Source organism: Triturus cristatus, chromosome 10 (assembly GCF_964204655.1).
Source record: "Triturus cristatus chromosome 10, aTriCri1.1, whole genome shotgun sequence".
NCBI lineage: Eukaryota > Metazoa > Chordata > Amphibia > Caudata > Salamandridae > Triturus > Triturus cristatus.
In genome coordinates this window covers 64,268,005-64,295,054 of record NC_140593.1, presented here as the reverse complement: position 1 = coordinate 64,295,054, position 27,050 = coordinate 64,268,005, and the positions used below count along the sequence as shown (strand labels likewise).

Here is a 27,050-nt window from a genome sequence, read left to right as displayed (position 1 = left end):
TGAGAGGCTGTGAGAGTGAGTCAGTCAGTGAGAGAGAGTGGGAGAGTGAGTCAGTGAGAGAGTCAGAGAGAGAGAGTCAGAGAGAGAGAGGCAGAGAAGAGAGGCAGATAGAGAGTCAGAGAAGAGAGGCAGAGAAGAGAGGCAGAGAGAGAGTCAGAGAAGAGAGTCAGAGAAGAGAGTCAGAGAAGAGAGTCAGTGAGTCAGAGAGAGTGGGTCAGAGAGAGTGAGTCAGAGAGAGTGAGTCAGTGAGAGTCTGTCAGTAAGAGTGTCAGTTAGAGTGAGTGAGTCAATCTGTCAGTGAGTGAGCGAGTGGGAGAGTCAGTCAGTGAGAGTGAGTGAGTCAGTCAGTGAGAGTGTGTTAGTGAGAGAGTCCGTTAGTGAGAGTGAGTGAGTCCATCAGTGAGTCAGTGAGTCTGTCAGTGAGAGTGAGTCAGTGAGTCTGTCAGTGAGAGTGAGTGGGAGAATCAGTCAGTGAGAGTGAGTGGGAGAATCAGTCAGTGGGAGAGTGAGTCAGTGAGAGAGTCTGTCAGTGAGAGAGTCTGTAAGTGAGAGTGAGTCAGTGAGAGTGAGTCAGTGAGTCAGTGAGAGAGAGTGAGTCAGTCAGTGAGAGAGAGAGTAAGTCAGTGAGAGTCTGTGAGAGTGAGTCAGTGAGTCTGTCAGTGAGAGTGAGTCAGTGAGTCTGTCAGTGAGAGTGAGTGGGAGAATCAGTCAGTGAGAGAGTGGGAGAGTGAGTCAGTGAGAGTCTGTCAGTGAGAGTGAGTCAGTGAGAGAGAGTCAGAAAGAGAGAGTCACAGAGAGAGAGTCAGAGAGAGAGAGTCAGAGAAGAGAGTCAGAGAGAGTCTGTCATTGAGAGTGTCAGTGAGAGAGTCAGGCAGTGAGAGAGTGGGAGAGTCTGTCAGTGAGTCAGTGAGAGTGGGTCAGAGAGTGAGTCAGAGAGAGTGAGTCAGAGAGAGTGAGTCAGAGAGAGTGAGTCAGAGAGAGTGAGTCAGTGAGAGTGAGTCAGTAAGAGTGTCAGTTAGAGTGAGTGAGTCAATCTGTCAGTGAGTGAGCGAGTGGGAGAGTCAGTCAGTGAGAGTGAGTGAGTCAGTCAGTGAGAGTGTGTTAGTGAGAGAGTCCGTTAGTGAGAGTGAGTGAGTCCATCAGTGAGTCAGTGAGTCTGTCAGTGAGAGTGAGTCAGTGAGTCTGTCAGTGAGAGTGAGTGGGAGAATCAGTCAGTGAGAGTGAGTGGGAGAATCAGTCAGTGGGAGAGTGAGAGAGTCTGTCAGTGAGAGAGTCTGTCAGTGAGAGTGAGTCAGTGAGAGTGAGTCAGTGAGTCAGTGAGAGAGAGTGAGTCAGTCAGTGAGAGAGAAAGAGTAAGTCAGTGAGAGTCTGTGAGAGTGAGTCAGTGAGTCTGTCAGTGAGAGTGAGTCAGTGAGTGTCAGTGAGAGTGAGTCAGTGAGTCTGTCAGTGAGAGTGAGTGGGAGAATCAGTCAGTGAGAGAGTGGGAGAGTGAGTCAGTGAGAGTCTGTCAGTGAGAGTGAGTCAGTGAGAGAGAGTCAGAAAGAGAGAGTCACAGAGAGAGAGAGTCACAGAGAGAGAGTCAGAGAGAGTCAGAGAAGAGAGTCAGTGAGAGTCTGTCATTGAGAGTGTCAGTGAGAGAGTCAGGCAGTGAGAGAGTGGGAGAGTCTGTCAGTGAGTCAGTGAGAGTGGGTCAGAGAGTGAGTCAGAGAGAGTGAGTCAGAGAGAGTGAGTCAGAGAGAGTGAGTCAGTGAGAGTCTGTCAGTAAGAGTGTCAGTTAGAGTGAGTGAGTCAATCAGTCAGTGAGTGAGAGTGGGAGAGTCAGTTAGTGAGAGTGAGTCAGTCAGTCAGTGAGTGAGTCTGTCAGTGAGAGTGAGTGAGTCTGTCAGTGAGAGTGAGTGAGTCAGTCAGTGAGAAAGTGGGAGAGTCAGTGAGAGAGTGTCAGTGAGAGTGAGTCAGTCAGTAAGTCAGAGTGTGTTAGTGAGAGAGTCCGTTAGTGAGAGTGAGTGAGTCAGTGAGAGTGAGTGAATCAGTGAGAGTGAGAGTGAGTGAGTCAGTCAGTCAGGGAGAGTGAGTGTCAGTCAGTGAGAGTGAGTCTGTCAGTCAGTGAGAGTGAGACTGTCAGTCAGTGAGAGTGAGTCTGCGAGTCAGTTAGAGTGAGTCTGTGAGTCAATGATAGTGAGTGAGTCAGTCAGTGAGAGAGAGTGGGAGAGTCTGTCAGTGAGAGTCAGTCTGTCAGTGAGAGTCTGTCAGTCAGTGAGTCAGTCAGTGAGTCAGGCAGTCAGTCAGTGAGCGAGATTCTGTCAGTCAGTGAGAGTGAGTCATTCAGTCAGTGAGAGAGAGTGGGTGAGTCTGTTAGTAAGAGTCTGTCAGTGAGAGTAAGTGAGTCAGTCAGTGAGAGTAAGTGAGTCAGTCAGTGAGAGAGTGGAAGAGTCAGTCAGTGAGAGTGAGTGGGTCAGTCAGTGAGAGAGAGTGGGAAAGTCAGTCAGTGAGAGAGAGAGTGGGAACGTCAGTCAGTGAGAGAGAGTCTGTCAGTGAGAGTCTGTCAGTGAGAAAGTGGGAGAGACAGTCAGTGGGAGAGACAGTCAGTGGGAGAGACAGTCAGTGGGAGAGACAGTCAGTGAGAGTGAGTCTGTTAGTGAGAGAGTCTGTTAGTGAGAGAGTCTGTTAGTGAGAGAGTCTGTTAGTGAGAGAGTCTGTTAGTGAGAGAGTCTGTTAGTGAGAGTGAGTCAGTCTGTGAGAGTGAGTCAGTCAGTGAGAGTGAGTCAGTCAGTGAGAGTGAGTCAGTCAGTGAGAGTGAGTCAGTCAGTGAGTGAGAGTCAGTCAGTGAGAGTGGGAGAGTCTGTCAGTGAGAGTGGGAGAGTCTGTCAGTGAGCAAGATTTTGTCAGTGAGTGAGAAAGTCTGTCAGTCAGTGAGAGTGAATGTGTCAGTCAGTGAGTGAGAGAGAGTGGGTGAGTGTCAGTAAGAGTCTGTCAGTCAGTGAGAGTCTGTCAGTGAGAGAGTGAGTCAGTCAGTGAGAGCGGGGGAGAGTCAGTGAGAGTCTGTCAGGGAGAGTGAGTCAGTGAGAGTGAGTCAGTCAGTCAGAGTGAGTCAGTCAGTCAATGAGAGTCTGTTAGTGAGAGTCTGTTAGTGAGAGTGAGTCAGTCAGTGAAAATGAGTCAGTCAGTCAGTGAGAGAGAGAGTGAGAGTTAGTGAGAGTCTGTCAGTGAGTGAGTGAGAGTCAGGCAGTCAGAGTGAGTTTGTCAGTCAGTGAGAGTCCGTCAGTCAGTGAGAGTCCGTCAGTCAGTGAGATTCTGTCAGTGAGTGAGAGTCTGTTCGTCAGTGAGAGTGAGTGAGTCAGTCAGTCAGTGAGTGATAGAAAGTTGGTGAGTCTGTCAGTAAAAGTCTGTCAGTCAGTGAGAGTGAGTCAGTCAGTGAGAGTGAGTCAGTCAGTGAGAGTGAGCCAGTCAGCGAGAGTGAGCCAGTCAGTGAGTCTGCCAGTCAGTGAGAGTGAGTGAGTCAGTCAGTGAGTGAGAGTGAGTGGGGGAGTCAGTAAGTGAGAGAGTGGGAGAGTGTCAGTGAGAGTCTATCAGTGAGAGTCTGTCAGTGAGAGTGAGCGAGTCAGTCAGTCAGTGAGAGAGAGTTTTGAGAGTCAGTTAGGGAGAGAGTGGGAGAGTCAGTCAGTGAGAGTCTGTCAGTGAGAGTCTGTCAGTGAGAGTCTGTCAGTGAGAGTCTGTCAGTGAGAGTGAGTCAGTGAGAGTGAGTCAGTGAGAGTGAGTCAGTGAGAGTGAGTCAGTGAGAGTGAGTCAGTGAGAGTGAGTCAGTGAGAGTGAGTCAGTGAGAGTGAGTCAGTGAGAGTGAGTCAGTGAGAGTGAGTCAGTGAGAGTGAGTCAGTGAGAGTGAGTCAGTGAGAGTGAGTCAGTGAGAGTGAGTCAGTGAGAGTGAGTCAGTGAGAGTGAGTCAGTGAGAGTGAGTCAGTGAGAGTGAGTCAGTGAGAGTGAGTCAGTGAGAGTGAGTCAGTCTGTCAGTGAGAGTGTCAGTGAGAGCGGGGGAGAGTCAGTGAGAGTGAGTCAGTGAGAGTGAGTCAGTGAGAGTGAGTCAGTGAGAGTGAGTCAGTGAGAGTGAGTCAGTGAGAGTGAGTCAGTGAGAGTGAGTCAGTGAGAGTGAGTCAGTGAGAGTGAGTCAGTGAGAGTGAGTCAGTGAGAGTGAGTCAGTCTGTCAGTGAGAGTGTCAGTGAGAGCGGGGGAGAGTCAGTGAGAGTGAGTCAGTGAGAGTCTGTCAGTGAGAGTCTGTCAGTGAGAGTGAGTCAGTGAGAGTCTGTCAGTGAGAGTCTGTCAGTGAGAGTGAGTCAGTGAGAGTGAGTCAGTGAGAGTGAGTCAGTGAGAGTGAGTCAGTGAGAGTGAGTCAGTGAGAGTGAGTCAGTGAGAGTGAGTCAGTGAGAGTGAGTCAGTGAGAGTGAGTCAGTGAGAGTGAGTCAGTGAGAGTGAGTCAGTCTGTCAGTGAGAGTCTGTCAGTGAGAGCGGGGGAGAGTCAGTGAGAGTGAGTCTGTTAGAGTCTGTCAGTGAGAGTGAGTGTGTCAGTCTGTCAGTGAGAGAGAGTGAGTCAAGAAGTGAGAGTGGGGGAGAGTCAGTGAGAGTGTCAGTGAGAGAGAGTGAGTCAGTCAGTGAGAGTGAGTCAGTCAGTCAGTGAGAGAGAGAGTGGGAGTCAGTGAGTGAGTGAGAGTGGGAGTCTGTCAGTGAGAGTGAGTGAGTGAGTGAGTCAGTCAGTGGGAGAGTCAGTTAGTGAGAGAGTCAGCCAGTGAGAGTCTGTCAGTGAGAGTGAGTGTCAGTGAGAGTGAGTCAGTCTGTCAGTGAGAGTCTGTCAGTGAGAGAGAGTGAGTGAGAGAGAGGGGGAGAGTCAGTCAGTGAGAGTGTGAGAGTGGGAGAGTCTGTCAGTGAGAGTGAGAGTCAGTGTGAGTGAGAGAGTCAGTGTGAGTGAGAGAGTCAGTGAGAGTAAGAGAGTCAGTGTGAGCCATGCACGAGTGAATAACTAATGCTGAACTAAGGCTGATATTTGAAAGCAATGCGGAAATGTTAAAGCACATTCAGTAATGGTCACATTTGTTGCCCGGGAGTGGTGCGTGTGTGAATGACTAATAAAAAAACAAAAAACAAAAGAGAGCCATGTACGAGTGAATAACTAAGGCGGATATTTAAAAGCAATGCGGAAATGTTCAAGCACATTCACTAATGCTGATATTTTTGGCCCTTGAGTGGCGCGTGCGTGAATGGCTAATAAATAAAAAAAACAAAGAGCCGTGCACAAGTGAATAACTAAGGCTGATATTTTTCAAGCAATGTGTAAACGTTAAAGCACATTCACTAATGCTGATATTTTTGGCCAGGGAGTGGTGCGTGCGTGCACACGCAGTCTGCTCTTTTTGAAAGCACATACTCGTGCTTGTGGCGCGCCGCTATGCATCCGCGCAAGGCGTATGCCGTCACAAGCACGAGTATGTGCTTCGAAAAAGAGCTGAACGACGGCTAAAAGGTCCTCCTATTCAGCGCATGTGCACTGCGTAGGCGAGACCTAACAAAAGGACGGCTTCCGGAATCCCAGAAAAAGGCATGCTGGGGCAGCTAGGGAAGCATGTCCGGTGAAAAGCAAGCTCTAAATAAAACATACACTTTCATGCATAAAATGTACCTCAAAAACCGAGGCAAATCCAAAACAGCTTGTTATGTTATGAGTATTTGTATAGCGAGGATATTCAGGTGCTTCTGGTCAAATGTATGCACAAAATGCCTTACAGAAGCCATACAGAGAGCGGTGGGGGAGAGAAGCGTGCAATAAGAAACAGCTTTAAAACATGCATTCTCATGATGGACTTCACAAAAACGAGTTCCCAAAAAGCGAGCAGTTCTGAAAAAATAGGAGACAATCAGGGTGGTAGTAAAAAGGCTATGCTCCATGGGAGGATCTAACTCAAGCTGAACAGCCTAAAACAAATAAAGCCAGCAAAAAGAAAGCATGCAAATGAGAGACAAAAGACAAAGCCAATGGTAAGCAATGGGAGGAATGCATTTCCAGGTCAGCTTCCAACATGTCCCCAATATGTCTTTCCAACCAGTCAGCTGCACTATCTGGTAGGCTTAGGCCTAAAGAAAGACACCCTACAACAAAAGTTATTTAGGGTCTTCCTAAACCAAACACATGAGGGAAGGTTACAGAGTTACAGGGGAAGGTCATTCCAGTCGTTCTTGAACAGCCCCTCCCACTTAAAGCGAGATTTATGGGAGTTCAATGTGCTGGATTTCAGCTCTCATAGAGGAGAATAAGAAAGAATATTGTCCATCAGGTATTGATGAGGTTATTTGTGTAGGCATTCAAATAGGATGCACTGTTTTGAAAGATGCTTTCACTTTAACCGTACACCAGTGAAAGGTTAAAGAGAGGGCATGCGACACCGGCTCTGTCACCTAGTCAGAGTTTGTAGTTGCGGAATCCAGTGCCATAGCGAGGGCGTTCTCGCCCTAATGTAAGCAAGGAAGGCTCCCCTTGCTCTAAAGAAGTAGTAAAGACAGTCGCAGAGGGAGCTGCACACCTCTCTCTTTGCCGAATCTGGGAGGAAGTGAGCCACAGAGTGTGCATTAACTCCGTTCAGTTTTGCCTTAATCAGGAATCCTGCTATATACTACTCAGGCCGTTATGGATAGGAGTAGCACTTCACCCCTCCCTCCAACAGATGCTCAGATGTGAGCGGACACAGTTGACCACGTTGAAGCGCTTTCCCCTCTGCCTCCCTCTTCAAGCCCTCCCACCCATCTGCTCCGTCTCCGTTGTCCGTGTAGCCCCCTTCACCCGCCATAACAAAATAAAATTGTTATGACCACTCGCCGCAGCATAGTGCCCCTCCCCCCAATCAGCAGGGTAGAGCTACACAGACGACGGGAGGAAGAAGGGTAAGTGGGGTCAAGCCAATATGGACGGGGGAAGAACATAGAGCAAAAGAAGTACACGAGGGAGCCAGCTGAAAACAACACATTCTGGTAGCGTACTTAAACATTGAAGAAAAAAAATAGACCCAAAAAATGAGCAGTGGAACGATACAAGTAATGTGTCCATGCCCCAGGGCAGATACAAAAAGACAAAAAATGAAGTAAGCCTACAGCAGTTGGCCAATAAAGAAGCAATGAAATGAGAATGGCAATAAAGCCAACCAATAGTAAGGAATAGGAGGTTTCTAAGCCCACTGGTAGAAACAAAAGGGTTCTAAGAGACAGTGCATGCGCTGTCTAGGCGAGACTTACAAATATGGCATCAGTTTTTGTTGCATTAAGTTTCAGTCCAGTTTCATTCATACATCTCCATTAACCACTAAACCTTGAGGAGCACATATTTAATGCCACTGCTTTTGGTATACATAGCTCAAGATTTTTACAAGGGGCACATTTTCACAATTTACATTTGCTCAGACTTTTAGTTCATCATAAGATTATTTTCACGTAAGAGAATCCAGCCAAATTGGAAATTACATACAGATTTTTTTTCTCTGCTGTTTTAAATTTTCAGCATTTTCTATACACAAAGGAAAATGCACGCAAAGGGGCCTTATATCAACTGCATTTTGTAGTACGTGTAGCAGACTATTCTTCACAAGACTTTAACTTCTGTCCTTGTACTCCAAAAGTCATCAAACATTTAGGGAAGAAATCCCGGACAAGAAAAAACAGGTTCAAGTGATGAAAAGGCTTCCCCCCCACTTCCAAACAGGCCCACAGCCAAAGGACCAGCAATTCTGGTCTTGCTAGTTTTCTTCCATGCCTCAAGAAAGTCCACACTTTCCCAGTCTGAAGAAAGAAGATCCACAGAAGGAAACCTTCCAGTCAAGCTATGGACCCCCATTGTCAATGTGAGGCCATAAAATGCTGGCTGATTCTCCAAGTCTTCACAGTAGCCTGTCCATTCCTAAGATTCAAGACCAAGCAAGCGGCTTCTCACCTCCGTCCTTTACCAGGCGCTTGCAGATTATTCCAGCAGACTGTAGGCAGTCTTCTATGTTCCTCTGTTCCAGGCAGCTATATGGAGAGCACTGGGCAAGATTTGTTTAAGAACTCCTCAGCTGTGATGATCAACAACGGCCTAAACCAATCAGACTACATTTCTTGTACAATTCCCACCTAGATTTTACTTCACTGTGGGATAGTTCCTGTCTTCACTGGATACCTTTACAAACAAAACATTTTGTGAGTTCCATTGCTAATGAAATCCACACGGTTAGATCTAGGCTACACTTCGATTGTTCGCCCTCTCTGTCCAAGCTTCTGGCCCCCGCCTGCCCTAGATGATCAACGAAATATTCCATCACTCTTAGGGAGATCTGCTCATATTCCATCACTCTTAGGGAGATCTGCTCCTATTCCATCACTCTTAGGGAGCTCTGCTCTCATGCCGTGCGGTGAAAGGCTCCCTTGTATCTGTGAGATTCCCTTCCCTCGAAGGAGGCAAGTGTCATAGGTGAAACTGACACACACAAGAGGCAGGAAGACCATTGGCTCTCCATGATTAGGGGGATTAAGTTACCACCACGGCTTTAAAGCAGAAATGAGACAACTTTTTAACACTCAATGTTGTAAAACATTTAATAAAAATCCCATGCTACTAATGATTTTTATTTTACGTTAATTAATGTATGCTGCGATGAGGTTGTTACTACAAAAAAGGTTTTATGTTCCAAATATTTTTTATTAAAGAAAACGACAATAAAAACCTCAGAGAATAGGGACAACAATATCAGACATTATTCAAAAACCATCACTAGTCCCGGGAGCTTGCACGCTGCTTGGTGGCCATCGGATTGATTATGGCCAAGAAAGACACTGCCAGGCCAAGAGAGACCCTCCCCCCCCCCCCACGTTGGTCCAAGGGCACGGATGCCAGTACGATGGCAGAGAAATCGGTATACACCCCCCACAGATGTCCATGCAAATACCATAACATCTGGGGTGTCTGGTGGGACCACATTGATTGATTACACTTAAAAAGACAATGTATAAAACCACGTTACAGAGCTCTTTATACCTGATGCACTGTTTTCTCTATGTGATGAGCTGAGTCACATTATGTTTATTACTCTTACATCAATGCAGGGGAATGTGGGCGTCTTTGGACAAATTCCAAGGCCCATACCATCCGCCGTGAATAGGCAGAACAACACAGACCAATGGGAGTGTAAGCACACCCCCACCGGACCAAGAATCCAACGAGAAAACAGCAAACTTCCTGTTACGCGCTCTCTCTCTCTCTCTCTCCCCCTCTACCTTAATTCCTTTCCTTTCCCCTTTCACTCCTTCCTTTCCTCCTACTGGGACCGTGGATAGGGGGGCACCGAAGCATACGGAAGCTGAATTTGTACTACAACTAACACAGCCAGTTTGGGCTGCCACCCTGTAACGACAAAGCATTGACGATCACGTCATATGTTATAAAAAAAATATAAATATAAATATATATATTTTTTTAAAAATGCCAATAAAGTGAAAGTCCATTTTTCTCTATATGGAGCGGAAATGTGTACAACATGGTTTTTAAATAAAGATGTTACGTTTTAAGGCTGAAGCCACTTTTATCGAACATAGGTTTTAAGCTTTTGTTACCTTTTTAGGTATCGCCTTAATTACAGCATGTGCTGTCAATTTCAAGACATTTTGGTAGCTTATAGTGGGCTCAGGGGTTAGATTCATTGCCACTTCCACTTGCTTCCTTCTAATTTCTAAACATGTGCGGACTGTACATCCTCTTCTTGTGTTTGACCCTCCCCTGGAGTATGGCCAAAGTACTTGTCACCTTCCACTGCTTGTGTTGTGGGAGCTACTTTTTCCTTTTCGTTGCGAGTATGTATTCGTGAGATGTCTACCTCACATGCCGCGCTCTATGTCACTCTCACCCATATGCTTTTGTCCCTCACACATGATTTTGTTGCGATCTCTGACCCAAGTGCTTCTGCCAATGTGTCCTTTGCCCCATTTGTCCCCTTCCTGCTGCTTCAAGCCCCCTCCCACATGTCCTCCAGGCACTCCATGCTGCTTTGACTGTGTTACTTTTGTCCCCTCCCCTCACCAGCCCTCCGTGTTTCTTCACTGATGCTGTGCAGCATGGCTGGAACCATTAGCAAAGCCAGTAGGCCCCAAAGGTGGAACCTACTGGCTTTGCCAATGCTTGTTAAATATATGTGTGGGCATGTTAACATTTCAACTCTAAATACTAACAATAATCAGTCTGGCCTAACACTATACCAATAACTTACACAGAGCTAAATCATTATAAAAACAAAAACTGGTTTGTTTTCACTTCTAACACTTGGCCTGGGTGGGGGTGGTAAACAGCTTTTCCTAAGCTCATGTTGTAGGTTTTGCTAAAACTGTTACTGGAGAAAGGTTTCTCAGAAGGCTCAAATTTGGAGTTGGACTTTAGGCAGACTGCGCCATCCTGTACACATTACAATTAACTTAGGTAGGAAGTGCTTGTTCTTTTAGCTAATAGTTGCCTCTTGCAATATACATTTTAATGAAATCCTGTCTAGAAGTAAATCCAATAGCTAGTCAATGTATCGGTTTCATTTATGTAGCGCAGACTCAGCCACATGGCAATGGGGTGCTTCACGTGGAACAGGGAAATACAAGCGATATCTAGGAGACAAAATAACAGCAGCAGCAAATAGTTCAGTCCTTTAGAATAGGTTTGATTTTGAGTCCGGGTTCAAGTTTTTCTGATAGCTAACGGGTTGTAATTGTTTGATGTCCCCTGGCAGATTGTTACAGGGTGTTGGAGCCAGACATGAGAATGCCTGGGTCAGGATTTTCCAGAGAGTTGGAGTCAGACATGAGAAGGCCTAGGTCAGGGTTTTCCAGAGTGTTGGAGCCAGACATGAGAAGGCCTGGGTCAGGGTTTTCCAGAGTGTTGGAGCCAGACATGAGAAGGCCTAGGTCAGGGTTTTCCAGAGAGTTGGAGTCAGACATGAGAAGGCCTGGGTCATGGTTTTCCAGAGTGTTGGAGTCAGACATGAGAAGGCCTGGGTCAGGGTTTTCCAGAGTGTTGGAGTCAGACATGAGAAGGCCTAGGTCAGGGTTTTCCAGAGGGTTGGAGTCAGACATGAGAAGGCCTGGGTCAGGGTTTTCCAGAGTGTTGGAGCCAGACATGAGAAGGCCTAGGTTAGGGTTTTCCAGAGTGTTGGAGTCAGACATGAGAAGGCCTGGGTCAGGGCTTTCCAGAGTGTTGGAGCCAGACATGAGTAGGCCTGGGTCAGGGCTTTCCAGAGTGTTGGAGCCAGGCATGAGAAGGCATGGGTCAGGGATTCCCCAGAGTGTTGGAGCCAGGCATGAGAAGGCCTCGGTCAGGGTTTTCCAGAGTGTTGGAGCAAGATATGAGAAGGCCTGGGTCAGGGTTTTTGTTTTCCTACTTTGGGGATTTCAAAGGCCAATCGTGATTTGCACCTGGTACCTCTATCATCTCCAATGATCAAAAGTTTGTCTTTCATATAGGAGGGTAGGAGTAGGTGCATGGGTTTGTGAATTACGAGTGCCAATTTGAAGTGAATTCTGGCAATAAGGGGCGTGGGGAGTGGAATATTTCAGTGATCGTATGATAGGCGTAACATGGTCTAACATCTTGGTGCCTTTGACAAGTTAGACAGCTGCGTCTAAGACAGCTATGACAGCTTTGTTTGGGGAGCCCTAATGGTAAAGTGCTGCCTCTATTGACCGATGATAGGACCAAGGCATGTAAGGTGGTGTAGAAGTCTTCTGATGGGATGTAGGGTTAAAGTTTTCTTTGACTATGGAGCTGGAATGCAGCTGTTTAATCTATTTTGGGGATGGGTGGAGTCTCAAGGGGACCAAAGCGGGAGGGATGCCTAGTTCCGAGAGAATTGCAGTCGTTTTCCCGAACAGTGCTGGAGGCCCCCCAAAAAAGCTATTTTTAATGCAGACAGTCCTCATTTATAGTTCATATTCCTTCTGCCAAGAATAGTACATTTGATGGGAAGGCCAATTGTGACAACTGCTTCTGCATTGTAAGCAGGAGTCTATTCCCAGGATATATTGTCAGAGGCTACACCTACTCCCTTTCTTGCCTCTGGTGATGCTCGAACAAACACACGCCAGATTCTCCCATTCACACACAGCAGAAAAACCACCTTTCCTACTATGTTCCTTCAGTTTTTCTCAAAGGGTGGAACCCTCTCCCAGAAGGAGTGCCCTATATGCACAACCAACCCATTTACAACTCTTGTGCTCTGGGCACCTACCTCCTGTGAACCCCCAACACAGGAGCAACTGTGTTACAACGGGAGTGACACAACTGGAGTGTCATAATTCTGATGTACTCAGTCACTGCAAGGAGTTTCCATGGCTGCTTTGAAAGAGATAGGGATGGAATCTAGAAGAGCTAGGAAAGAAAATGTAAATAATTGAATACTAAAATGGTAAATATTTTAAATAAAATGAAAACACATGAGTAGAAAAGGTATGTTCTCCACCATAGTTCATGTGTGTAGACTAGTTATACCACCATCACTTCTCTTTAGTAACTTTGTGCACATTTTGCTGTTAGTGAGCAAATCTGCATGGTATCGAGTGACCAACAAATTAACACACTGTGTTGCTGTCTTTTTTGGTCTCCTAGTTCTTCAAATTCATGAAATCCTACATCATGGGTAGAGGGATGCACGCTGTGGCAGCAGGCTGGAAGGAGAAGGTCGCGAATAACCTAAGAAGGTCCAACTCTGCCTCTGACAGCTTTCAGCGAGACACCAGCCGGTCCTTCCGTTTTTAGGAAGCAAAGTCACATATGGTCTTTGGGGGACAGATGCATCATCCACGAACCTTTGTTCTTTGCTGATTTGCCGGAACTTGGTCAATTTTGAACATTCCAAGATAAATAAATGCTGAATTTGGTTATATGGTGTACCTGTACTGTGGTCATTTGAACTGCTTCCTGTTGTTCAATTGATGTACCATAATGTCAGTTCTGAATAGATGAAGTCACTCCATTTGGTCTATAGTTTAGAACAGTAGCCAGAGTGACCCTTTGAGGTGGAAAACTGACAAAGTTCTCAAAGACAGTGAGGTGTACCACCAGAGATGTGACCTACACTATATCACAACAAAGGTGCACTCTAAAGCAGAGGAACAGTGTACGCACAGCAGGTCCCTAACCCTCCGTCCAGCTGGAGTCACTGGTTGGCATGGCATGCAGCAGACTGAGCTCCGCATTTTCCACAGTACTCAAAACTGTAAAGGGAGTCCTTCCAAGGCTGTGAGCAGAGTAGCTTCCACAGCTTTGGTGGTAAACATCCATGCGGTTTGAAAGCATATGTGCTCTCTAATGCAGAGCGAGCAGACTAGCTTTGACAGGCGGTAGGTGAGAAAAACTGGGCTCCATCACTATGGTGCGCGCTCAACTGGGGAAGGGGCATGACTGTAACAACATGGACTCCCACTGCAGCACAATGTGAACATGTTGGCTTTCACAGATGAGTAGGGACTGAGCAACGTAGGAAATAAGCAGTACCGCAGCATTCCCGCCCTCTGCAGAAGCTCCTGCTTAGACCAGTTGCTATATTCCCGTGTTAGGCCCATATAGCGAAGCAGCCATTTATTATATTGTCCTATTTTTTCAGCACTAACCTTTTGCACATATTTGCGTGGGTGACAATGTTGACTTAGTTTCCCTGAAACTAACCTTGTTTACACATCTAGCTTCGCACATTATCACAATACCTGAACATCATGTACTAGGTCTCTTTTCGCACTATGTACAAATGTCATCTCTATCTTCATCCATGTGGCGACAGGGCTATCTACATATCTATGACATCCCTAATCTAAACACACATCGCAAGGCTGCCTTCTATTATAAAAGATGAGCATCCCGAGATTAGCAGAGGAGGCACCCCAGCTGACACCCGAAGTCCGTGAATGCAGAGAATTCACCACACAGCAGTCTGACATCTTGTGAGAGGTGCCCAGTTTGTGACCAAGACGGGGTTCTTCATTCTCTCCCACCAGGTAATGGGGTTGGATCGTCCCTTGGGGGGATTCTTGGCTCTACACCTACACACACTCTAGATACACTTAGAGTAGGGTTCGCATAATAGGAGTACTTTCGATTACTGCCTCGTTATATATGCCAGCATACATACATTGTTTTAGCACCATGGTAGAACTATATCTACTATTCACGCTATTGGTTCTTGTAATCACTTTAATCTGCTTCGGTCTATTAATCGTAGCAGCACATGTATTCTGTACAAGAATAACATTGGTTCAATAAATGTATTGAAAACATCCCACTGTGTATTCTCTATATACTACTCTGAGAATAAGTAAGCACAAGTGACTGAGCGAAAGGTTCTGTACTGTTGCCACGATCCCGGAGGGGTCAGGGTTGTCATGTTCAGAGATTCCCATAAACCATTCCCTCACTGGTAGGTTAGGGGGGCTTACGGTGGCACTGAGAGCTAGCTGGTCTATAGGTCAATATATCCTGCGGGGGTGCCCCTAGTTTATGTTGTCCAAACAATGCGCAGATCCCACAAATTAGTAGGAACTACACGACATGGCGCCGTCAACGTTAGTTGGGTTCTTATTTAACGGTCAATGTGAATAGTTCAGTCGTGCTTTCTCCGAGACCCCTACTCACATTTAAACCGGAGACGTCCGAAGTGGGAAGGGAAATAAATCCGCCTCAGCTGAGTAGATATACCGTATGTATTGGCTGTAGGATAGTCAAGCTTGGAGGATTAGAAGTTCCTACATTGTGCATACCATATCTCTATAAAAATGTTAACTAAATACTACTTCTCTGACAATGACTGAACAAAGTGAGGATGTGGAAGAGCAGGTAGCGGCTCTAAATATTACAGAAAATTGCAGGCAGGCAGTCACTATGAAACTTTTACAACATTGCCTTCCGACATTAGGTGGAGATGTTACCTTCGTGGCTAAGGTACACGAATCACGCAGAACAGAGGTATTCTACTCTTAGGTTAAATTCCTGGCTGCAGATGCACGTATACGGTTGTTTCACACTTACATTGAAGCTGAACCACCGGCGGAATATTTCCCATAAGTGGACATAGAAATCCCCATTAACATACCAAAAGCATATTAATTGGTTTAAAGGTGCCCTACCCCAACATGAGACTCGGTCTGCTCAGCAGAGAAGGGGCGACCTGACCAGTCTTAGCTTCATACACACCATATTCAGACACTGCAGCTTTATCAGCAGCAGGAATGCGTACACTCTACAGAGATTTTGTAAACATTTACAGAAATCTTACTCAATACATAATGAGAACATGGACCGTCCATCTTGCTCTGGCTGCACAATCACAACTGGCTACTACAGGTATTAGCCACCAAAGACTGAACACAGTTATGGAAAAGATTCTTAGCAGCCGGAAGCAAATCCTGTTCTGGATAGCACAGAAAACAGCACAGCTTGAAGCAGTTTCTCCTCATATGGGCTCGCAGGAAAAACACAGAATACTAACAATTTGCTTGCCAATGGGGATGGCTCCCCCAATAGAAGATTGTGTCACTTGGGGTACAATCTTCCCTGCCGTTTATACCAGAACACATGGTACCCCTTAAATAGCAGTTATACCAGATATACTGGATCAAATACAAAATGAGTACAGGGCACAGCCTGCCCTAGATCTGGGGAGGAAATTGTTGGGCAATTTTGCCCAGGATTCTGCCATTATGTTAGGTAACATAAAAGGGGAGGGAGCAGCGGTGGCTTTACGCCCACACCTGAGGGGAATTCACTCCAGCACAACAGGTGCGAGAATTGCCAAAGATTTTTGAAGAAACATATGCTTCCCTAGGTAGACATAATCTGGGAGCCAGGCCTGGGAAACAGAAAGTTAAGAGCAATTCTGAGAAGAATGACTTCAAGCAAGCACCTGATTCTTCAGAGAAAAAATGGGAGAATAAACAAAATAAAAACACAGTCACGGGGTGGGTCTCCTCAACAGGAACACACAGAAAGAAACTGTGACAATATTAGGAAGCCTGACGGGTATCAATATACTGCTATGCGTTCCTATCATTCCATTCAGGAGTCATCTGAAAAACGTTTGGTGCGAGACGGACGGTCAGAACACAGATCGGAAGAGCAAGTCAGGATGAAAAGGGAGACACATCGCACTTCGGACTTCATTATTAAACAGGAAGATAAACAAAAGACTACTGAACCTCAAATTTAAAAATAAGAAGGCAGCTGGGATCAAAGTTAGAAAGGCCCAGGCTACTGAGGACTCTGCTTCTGAATGGGGAATTTGCAGTGACGATGCTAGACAGTGCGGCAGAAGTCACAATAGCTTGCTGGAACCTGATGGATTATCTGGCGGCAGTAGCACTGAGTGAGCATATCACGGTGGAAACACCTGATTAAAGGGTAAGTCCCACATCGTTTATATGAAATAACACTCCAAATGGAGGGGGACATACCCAGGGAAGTAAAGGGTCTCTTTTGGGAGAACCTTACATATATGGCTATGACATTCTTTAGGCCGCAAAGAATGGACACCTGGTTTTATAGTGGATTGCCAAATGGGGTAAGAAGTTATTTTACCTGCTTTCTCCAACCTCGGACCAGAATCAGTAAAAAATTCTTATGCGCAGGAGTGGGCCTTAACACTAGCTTCTGCACTTTACTGTAACCATGTTGGGTGGGATGATGCGTCACCTCATCACAAAACCCCATTAAAATCGATTCCTCAACCACAGAGACAATACCTAATAAAGCATGAAGCAAAGAAACAAGTTAGGGAGATCCTAGATCAACTTGAGTACCAGGGTGCGATTGAGAATTGCACCTCAGCTATGAAAAATCTGTTGTTTCTGGTAATGAAACCCGATAATTCATATTGTCTAGTTTTAGATTACAGACATTTAAAGGCATCCACAAATACATTTGCAGTGCAAAATGCACAAAGTGCCACACTGATGAATAACATTGAGCGGAAAAAATATAAGACAACACTAGTAATCTCAAATGGATTTTTCTGCCAAAATATAGCGCCTGCGAGCAGATATTTGACAGCATTCTCAGTGCTAGGTTCTAAACAACGATTTTTTTCTATTACCCCAGGGGTATAAGAATAGCCCCGAGTTGGATTCAGCCAGGGTAACAGAGTTACTTAAATTTATGAGGAGGCATTGTCTTGTGTAGATGACATCTATCTGATGGACGGTGAATTAATAGAATACATGGATCGAGTAAACCACATAATCCTTGGGTTTGCTCACCTGGATTACAAATTCAATTTCAAAAAATCTAAAATTGCCCTCCTCAGTGTCCTATTCTTAGGATGCGAGTTGTCAAGTGAAGGAAAAAGCCTGGCGGCGCAATTTTTAGGAAAATGTGCACTGCCCCAACCTCCAACGACTCTGAAGAGACTACAATCCATATTAGGATTTTGGAATTTTGGCAGGGCATATATTTTGTATTATGCACAAAGAGTGAAACCATTCTACAACTTAATCAGAGCTTATTTTTTAGTACATCATTGGACACAGGAACATACAGATATTCTGCGTTCCCTACAAGCTGACATGATTGCTTCTAAACATTTACATCCTTGTGTTAACACAACTAAGCTGGTGATCCGCGTAGTCTCTGGACCAACTGGGTACACATATATCACTTTCAATGAAGGCAATACAGTCCCTATTGCATATAAATCACATTTGTACACGAACGCTGAGATGCGTTTTGCGCCAACTGAGAATATACAGCGGTACAGACTGCTGTAGTGAGAGAGAGCACTGGCGCAGGGAAAAAGCATAATTGTTGTGACCCAGGTACCGACCTAGAGGCCGCTACAAATGCAAGCATCTCAAATCCTAAAGCATTACATCCACATTGGATTCAATGGGCTAACCTCTCACTGCAATAGATGTAGATTACAGATTTGACTCTACATTACAAACACAAGCATTTCTGCAGTATGAACAAGAATATCTTCTGCCAAATTAAATGATGCCTCTAGACCGATATGATTGCATCATTTACACTGATGGTTCTGCCCAGCTGGCCGTAGGAATGAAACAGCAATATTCGGCGGCATGCGCAATTGTAAAAGGATGCATGCATGATGGAAGGAATCGTCCTGGGAAAACACACATCCAGTCCCTAGGGAACGATACAGACCAGCTGGCGAAACAAAAAGCTCTGATATTGGCAATTCAAAATATGGATCGTGAATTCCCCACACTAATTGCGTGTGATTCATTTCACTGTGCCCAGTCCTATAACGATTTACATTATTGAGACCAGAATGGATTTAGAAATTCCTAAAGTTGCACTGTAAAGCACAAGATGCTATGGGAACAGGTGGCAAAGCTGAAAGAAGGCCTGCCACAGGCTCATGTTATTCATACATTGTGTCAGCAACGTGGAGACATGCACGTTGAAAGGAATTTGATGGCAGATGAAGCTGCCAAGGCAGCAGTTCGTACTGCTGCTGTTGCTGCAATAACTGGTTTAAATACGAGGATAGACGGAATAACTATGGTGGCAGTTAATACCACGATCAGCAAAACAGCCCTACCAAAAGGCTTTCCGCTTAAGTACTCCTACAAGTTAGAAGCACAAGACATTCCGTACGCCTAAATTCCAGGAGTGGGGGATAGAGTTATACCAAACATTGATCGCAGGTTAAGACTGATACTAGCTGCACATGAGGGTCTGTGTTCCGCTGACGCAGGGATTACTGCTACTGTTTCATTACTGAAGCACCGTTATTGGTGGCCATGTCTATCAAAACAGACAAAGGACTTGGTCCGTAAATGCGACATCTGCCAGCAGACGAACGACTCCACCATAAAACGTCCAGTACAGACACCCCTACTGATCTCAGACAAGCCCTTGGCTTGTGTTTACTTGGACCACTGTGGCCCCTTACAATCAGATGGGGCTTACAAGTACATCTTGATGGCAATGGATTCACGCTCCAGATTCCTGTGGGTTTGGCCACAGTGCTCGGCTGCCCCTCAAACTGTTATAAAGGCGTTGCATGTCTTTATTGGGACATAAGCACTTGGCACACTGCATTCCGACCAGGGTTCGGTGTTTAGCTCTCGGGCTTACAAAAAAGCCATGGGATGTTTGGGTCTGGCCTTGCGATACCCCTTCCTGTACCATACCGAGGGAAAATGGGTCACTGAGAGGAAGAACAGTGATGTAAAGCAATCCTTAACAGCTATGGTACTAGGTTTGAGTGTCAGTTGGGTCAATTACCAATATGGGTTCCAGAGGGGACTTAACAACAGGGCAAGAAAATCCCTAGGAGGTTGTACACCTTATGAACTCCTGTTGGTGTTAGAATGTGGGTACCAGACCTCAACAGTGTCATCACAGCGGCTGAAACATCATTTGACATCACTGAACGTGTGGCTGTTTTACAGGAACTCAATGAATTCATGGCCTTATAAAGCAACGTCCAAGTAAAACGCACTGCCACTGAAGAAGTGAAGGAAGTACCAGCAAGGCTAGCCTGCATCCTGAAGATTGGGGACCTGGTCACAGTTAAGATAGTGGACAAAAAAGAATTTGGCCCATCATAAAGAGAGCCTGCACCTGTCCTGGCTGCTGACTTCTTACGCCCCTTGCCGGTCGCCGAGACAAAAGGTTTGTCTCAATTGATCTGATCAAACCACACTGTGTGGCTGATTCTCTACAGTAGGCCACGTGGGCTCCTGGGTAGCCACTGCAATCCTCTCGCTACTGTACAGGAAGTTCAGATGGAAGCTTTAATAATGACTGAGGACTCCACTCTGCAAAGAGAAGCTGTAAACAACAATGAAATGATACTTCTCCCTGTTGAAACAACTACAACTGTACAATCAAAAAGTACAGAAATATCCATTCAAACAATTGACAATGTCTATGTAAAAATGCCAGAGATCGAGCCATCTACCAGTTCTACAAAACCTGCTGAGCTGCCAAGATACACCCGATGGCATCTGGCTACTTCATGCATTATGAAGATTTCTCATCAGATTCCAGTGAACCTCATTTGCCAACATCGCCTCTCCATTTCAAACTACGATTATATGCTCCCTATCATTGGTTGAAAAAGACTTACTTTGCTGTTCCTTGGATACATCTTTGGATTACAATTGGAATACTTTCCCTAGTGAACATTACAGCAGTTCCAGTTCCTGAAGGAATTGTATGGGACAGGGTATCGTATAATGTGTATGGTCCTACTGAACGTTTGCAAATTTCTTATTTGTATAGAATTTCTTTAAATGTCATCACCCCCAGTACTTTCTCTGATGATTGGGACATTACAACTAGGCATAATTTGCTTGCAGATCTAGAGCAATCAGCTGTATTTTCTAATGATGAATTGTATGATGGTACAAATAATTATAGAGACATGTTCTGCTTTCAGCATTATGGTCACCATTGTTTACACAAAGCTAGCGTCCCATGCTCTGTTTATGAATACACTCAATGGGAACACTACCCAACACCACCAAAAGGTAGTTCAAAGACTTTTTCACAAAAGTTTGCTTATTTTTCAGGTTTTGATACATCAGACCCAGCCTTGTATTCTTATAGGCTTGCACCTACACCTGAAAAAAAAACTATGCTTACAAACACCAAGTTGATATACTCTGCTTCCTTTATTTCCCAACTGTCTACACAGGGTTTCGACTTTTGGAAAGACACCGTAGACACAAAATCTGTCTGGGGACAAAAGATTGGCAGGTTCAGGAAACAGAGGCTTTATTTAGAGCATGCCTCATACCACATCAAATAGTTTTCCTGAACAAAACAGTGCAACAAATGTCATGCTTGTATAGCAAAGATTAAGGATTTGAACACAATCTCACGTTTGGAGAATTGGCAGCACTTAACACACTTCAGTTAGGATATACTAGATACCATGATATGAAATGGTATTTTAATTCATCAGATCCCAATTGGAAGGGACGTGTGGTTTGGCCGACAGACACAAATAGGTGTCATTCTAGATTCCTGAGTAAAACTGAAGGATTTACGATTAATAGGCCTGATCAGCATCATGAACAGAATATTCGGACTGATGATGTCATTTAGTGTTGGGAAGTTATGCCTAGATTGGCTAAAGACCTCAACACCTTCCCAGGTGATGCAATACTTGTCCTTTCTTTCTGATGACATGCATCTCAAGGATTTTTTATTAGGTCCCCGGAACCCACGTTAAAAGCGCTTTTTGTACGGTATATAAAACGAGCTGTGGAAAATTTCTTAACAGGAAGCTGCTGAGAGATTATGCTCAATCGGGTTATCCTAAAAAAGGCGCTGGCTGTGGTTAACAACGGTATGACTAAATTATCATCCAGGATTTATTTACTGGGCAACATAGTGTCTTCTGCAATTGACATAATACAGCAAGACATGTCTATTTTACAATATGGACAGTCACAATTACGGTCAATCGTAATACGGAGCTGAACGTTACAAACGTTCCATTCTGGCCACGTGCCATGGCGTTACATCAATAGTACAGGTCTGTTTTCGGCATACGATCTAACAGAAAGACAGATAATAATGGCATGCAGAGATGCGAAATATACCATGTTGCGCATTGAAAATTAGACCAATTATCTTTGGCCGTGGACACCATTCACTGACTGGATAATCCATGGTCATATCACCCTAACGGTCACGACATTCCAATTTCAGTACTGTCTCCAATACCAAAAGGTAGGCAGATACGAAGCGCTAGGGGATGGTTATATGCAGGAGTATTGGGAATTACCGCTTAGGTTTAGATGCAGAAATGGGGACAGAGAGCTTTTCCTTAGCGGGTATGATTGTGAGGATGCTTTAAGCAGTTCCTTAGTCTGCAAGGACCTTTCTCTCCACGGGCATGCAATGCTTCAGTGGCAAACTTGTCTTGTTATCGGAAGGGTTCTCCAGCTGCCGTGATACATCCAGTGTTCAGGCTGCTCTTGAATGGGAGCTATCTGATGCTGAATGATCATGGTTGCTGCGGGATTGAACCGGGCATCGCTTATCTAGTGACGGTTAATTCCATAGTGACTTGTTGCACACAAGTACTGTTTCCACCTTCCCGCACAGTTAGGGAGGTAGCGCTATGGCCTTCGATAAATGTTTCCAACATACAGTTTGATTCTCTGAGCAAATTGAAAGCCATGCTTTTTCAGAAGGATGTGGCTTTAACTTCGGCCACAGAGATGTTTGAGCTCCATGTTGTAAGGCCCTCCTCTTAGATACAGACACTACCCTACATTAACATCCCACTGCATTTTGGAGAGCTGGTCCACGGTATCTTTAGCATGGAGTTATACCATCTTTCATACACTCCTTGTTGGGAAGTGTTTTTAGAGGGCTCCCACTTGTCCTGCTACTTGTGGCGGGAATTCCGATTTAAATTGTTCTGCTCGCAATGGATGTCCCAGTTGAACCCAGAATGGAGACAACACTGCTGGTGCTGCGTTGCGTGAGCACATGGTATACCACTTCTGTACACCTCAAGAACTGAACGAACATTGGTTCTTATCCTTCAGGCCTGTTTGGCTTGATTGCATACAATCTGTCTTCCACTGTCTGCTTTGTAGTCACAAATGTGTCCTGGATATATATCTCGGATCAGAATTGGTTGCACCATCGAACATTGAAGTACTGAAGGACTCCTTCAAGGCCAATGCGGATTGTTGTCCACAGAATTATCCATTGATGATGAATGCATTCTTAGAGCCACCCTGGGATGCTTCAGCTCCTAGTGATGTGAACAGCGGCTCTGCGAATCACTTATGGGTAACAACACATCCCTCAGGGGCTGCTGTAGGAATTGGACGGAACACCTTTGCTCCATAAATGTGCTTTGAGGTGCGCCTCTGGGATCATCATCTGCGGTTGTGGGCAACAGCAATGTTGCATCTACCACTCGGAACACATAAAAGAATTTGGCCTTTCCGTGTGGTAACATTTTGGCTTTTCCGTGTGGGAACAATTTAGCCTGTTTTTAAACCAAAACAGCTTTTGTTTTTTTTCTCTCTTCTAGGCACCGTAGCTTCCTGAAATGTTTGGAATTTCATACAGTATATTAACTCCTAGGGCTTTTTGACAAATTTTAACGGTAAGCTTGCTTTTAGATGATTTTTTATCGGCTTTAAGGCCCATCCATGGGGCGACAGTCAATAGATCTGCTTTGAAGGCAATGCGTAGGATATAACTTTATGCTTCCTGCGACTGGAAGCCAATGTAGTACTTTGAAGGCCAGTAACATGAGATGATATTTGTTAGAATACAGTAAAGTTGCTTAGTTTTTCAATATTTGACCTTTCAAAAGTTCTTGATTTTGTGTACATAACACTGTAGTAGGCCAGTTTTGACAGCACCCACACTATGGTTGGTGCAATTAAGTGAGCATATTGTAGCAGCTGAAAAATCCTTCTCACAATAAACGTAATGGGGCAACCCAGTGTCCCTCAGAACCTGGGTATACGTATTCAAAAAAGGAGAAAATGGTTCTGTCGGGGGGTCAGTAACTTGAAGTGAATAGCAAAAGCTTATAGGTATCAAGAAGCAAAGATTTGTCAAAAAGCAAATTATCACACATACCAGAGAATTAGAATCAATCAGGATTTTTATAAAAATAACCAATGATAACGCGAAATTATTAGTAGGCTGTCACAATATATATTTTTCAATTTGTGAAGGTGACATAAGTGACTATGGTGAATAGTGACGTGATAAATGGTGATACAATACTGTATATAACATTAATCAAAAAACAAGTGACAAGAAGGAGAAAAAACACAGTTATATACAAAGTCCTTATTATTTTACACATATGCTTAATAATCCAATAATGAATGAGACCATATTCTTAAGCTTTGTGTGGACATAGGTAGTACGCCGACGTTTCGACCCGGTGTGTCGCGCAACAATATATGCCTCAAAGCGGGTCATCCTCAAGGCGGGAGGGGGACAGATGACAGCCTATAGAAGGATTTAACGAGCAGAGTCAGGCATGTGTGATGAAACAAGGGTAGGCGTCACTAAATGAACTAAAGATAACAAGTCTTACCCAAAAGTGGATAAAGACTGCGATGAAAGAATCTATGTCAGGTAAGTATGCGAGAATTAATCGCAAGGAGACTCCACCATCGGATTAGAGTCTGTGGAGACGAAGACTTGAATCAGTCAAAGGCAAATATGATTACAAAAAGTGAATAGAGTATGTGGGGATTAAAACGTACCTTGTGAGGGTAAATTAATTAAATGACCAACATTCAGTATGGAAAATGAATTGGATCAGTCCAATAACGCTGAAACAAAAATGAGAACTGTGTAAATCTAATGTAATGGAGCACGAAATGGTTCAAGCAATGACAACTTTGTTTAATGATGTAAAACAAAGCGAGGGTTATGACGTACCTTGAGAAATAAATATCCCACAATCACATTGGAGAATGATTTAAACACCAGTCCGGTTTTTCTGAAAAGAAAATCGGGACTGTGTAAATTTAAAGTCATGTATTTAACAAGGAGGCGAGAAGCGCGCTCCGTGAAGGGGTTCTAATTGCTGCTCACCGTGATCTGAAGATAAACGCGTTCTTCCGTCTTTTCATTTGGGCAGAGATGAAAGGCAGCAAGAGGCCCAATCCCTACGGGTAGGTCTGGTGCCCAGACTACCTGAAACCCTAGTATTAGGAAACGACTACCCTCATATGTCAAGACTAGTAAGAGAGACTGGACAGAAGGGGAGGAGTGGAGGAGTACAGCCCCCTTTGCACGAGTGCCAGAACAGGGTTTTCCAGAAGGTAAACCAAAGAAAAGCGGAAAACAGAAAAGCGAGAAAATAGGGACTGGACCAGGGTAGCACTAATCCGTAAGACCGAAACACCTATTTGGCAATATGATCGTGGTTTTTTTTCTGCCCAAAGAGAGGATCCCACCCTACGAGAGGCCTGGAATAAAGCCCTGGAAGAAGAAGACTTAAACCAAGTAGGTCCCCAATTCTTATTTAAAAAGGGATTACTTTATAGGGTAAGGGGAAGAAATATGCCCCATCAACTACTGGTTCCCCGCCAATATAGAGAAAAAGTGTTGTTCCTGGCACATAGCCATTTATTGGGGGGCATTTCGGAGAGGAAAAAACAGAAAAAACCATCCTAGAGAAATTCTATTGGCCAGGTATTTATCAAGAAGTACGTCGATATTGTAAGGAATGTCCCATATGTCAAAAGAATAGTAGGACTCTGCCCACGAAAGTCCCTTTACATCCCTTGCCGCTCATCCAAGAACCCTTCTCAAGAGTGGGGATGGACATTATAGGTCCCTTACTCCCCTCCCGCAGTGGCTGTAGATTTGTTCTGGTATTGGTGGATTATGCCACCCGCTTCCCCGAGGCCGTGGCTTTACGCCAACCAAATGCAGTCCAAATCGCCAAAGCAATGATTAACATATTTTCCAGGGTGGGGTTCCCAAGAGAAATCATCACTGACCAAGGGACTCCATTCATTTCACGTCTCATGAGACAGGTGTGTCTATTGTTAAACATTAAACAAATTAGAACAGCGGCCTATCACCCCCAAACGGATGGGCTAGTAGAAAGATACAATGCTACATTGAAAACTACCTTAAAAAAACTCTTGGAACTTGAAACTCGCCGATGGGAGGACATACTTCCGCTGGCCCTCTTTGCCATTCGGTGCAAACCCCAGAAAAGCACGGGTTACTCCCCTTTTGAATTGTTGTATGGGCGCCAGCCTCGCACCCTGTTGGACATGTTAAAAGAAGAGTGGGAAGAAGAGCCAGAGGGAGTGAAACCTCTACCGGAATATGTCCTCAACCTAAAAACCCATTTGGGACAAATCCGTAGTATTGTCTCTGCCCATATGGAACAAGCCCAAGCTGCACAAACGGCCCAATACGATAAAAAAACCAAAGACCGTAGTTTGGAGATAAACGATTTTGCTTTGCTAATGATCCCCTCATCCGATCACAAATTGTTAGGACAATGGCAGGGTCCATATCGAGTTGTAGAAAGAATAACTCCAGTCACCTACCGACTAGAATTGGATCCTAAAAGAAAAGCTCACACTCAGATATACCACATAAATTTACTAAAAAAATGGGAAGGAGCCATTCCTTTCTCAATAGGGTCGCCTAATGACCCTACCTATTTGTTCCACCAAAGCATCGACCGTGACCTACCAGAGAAACAAAGACAAGAACTAGAGGCCAAACTAAGACCCTTATGTGAGGTGTTTTCCCTAGAACCCGGGAGAACCACTCTAATAGAACACGCCATTATCACCCCCTCCAACAAGAGAGTAAAACTAAGACCATACCGTATCCCTGAATCACGACGACAGGCCATAGAACAGGAAGTCCAAAACATGCTGCGAATGGGTATAATTGAACCCTCTACTAGTGAGTGGAACTCGCTGGTAGTATTGGTGCCCAAGCCAGATGGGTCCATCAGGTTCTGCATCGACTTTCGGGAGGTAAACATAATTTCCTAATTTGATTCCTACCCTCTCCCGAGAGTCGATGAGATGGTAGAACGACTGGGTACGGCTCGCTATATCAGCACCCTGGATCTATGTAAGGGGTATTGGCAGGTGCCCCTGAAACCACAGGATTGACAAGAAACGGCTTTTTCCACCCCTAGTGGGTTATACCAATTCACGGTATTGCCTTTCGGTCTGCATGGGGCCCCTGCCACCTTTCAGAGGTTAATGAATCAGGTATTAAGACCGTATGCTAATTTTGCAGCAGCCTACATTGACGACATAGTTATTCATAGTTCCTCATGGGAAGAACATTTGTCCCACCTTAGTACAGTGATACAAGCCTTGAGAAACAGTGGTTTAACCATAAATCCAGCCAAAAGTAGATTAGCAGCACGCTCGGTGAAATATTTGGGGTATCTCTTGGGAGAAGGGTATATAAAACCACAGGAAGAAAAGATAGCCGCCATCACGTCAATTTCCTTTCCCCGGACAAAGAAAGAGTTAAGAGCATTCCTTGGAGTACTAGGGTACTACAGACG

The 27,050-nt window shown here is 44.9% G+C and overlaps 1 protein-coding gene and 1 long non-coding RNA gene across 3 annotated transcripts in view; one reads left to right on the top strand and one right to left on the bottom strand.

Moving 5' to 3' along the window:
- LOC146788838 (uncharacterized) overlaps positions 1 to 12,771 on the top strand; it is a 58,646-nt gene extending 45,875 nt beyond the window's left edge. The window contains exon 3 of the long non-coding RNA XR_014969712.1: positions 12,638 to 12,771. This is a non-coding gene — a long non-coding RNA (uncharacterized LOC146788838). The remainder of the gene's footprint in view (positions 1 to 12,637) is intronic.
- Positions 1 to 27,050, bottom strand: part of BTD (biotinidase) — a 291,215-nt gene that overhangs the window by 221,668 nt on the left and 42,497 nt on the right. The gene's annotated exons all lie outside the window — the stretch shown is intronic.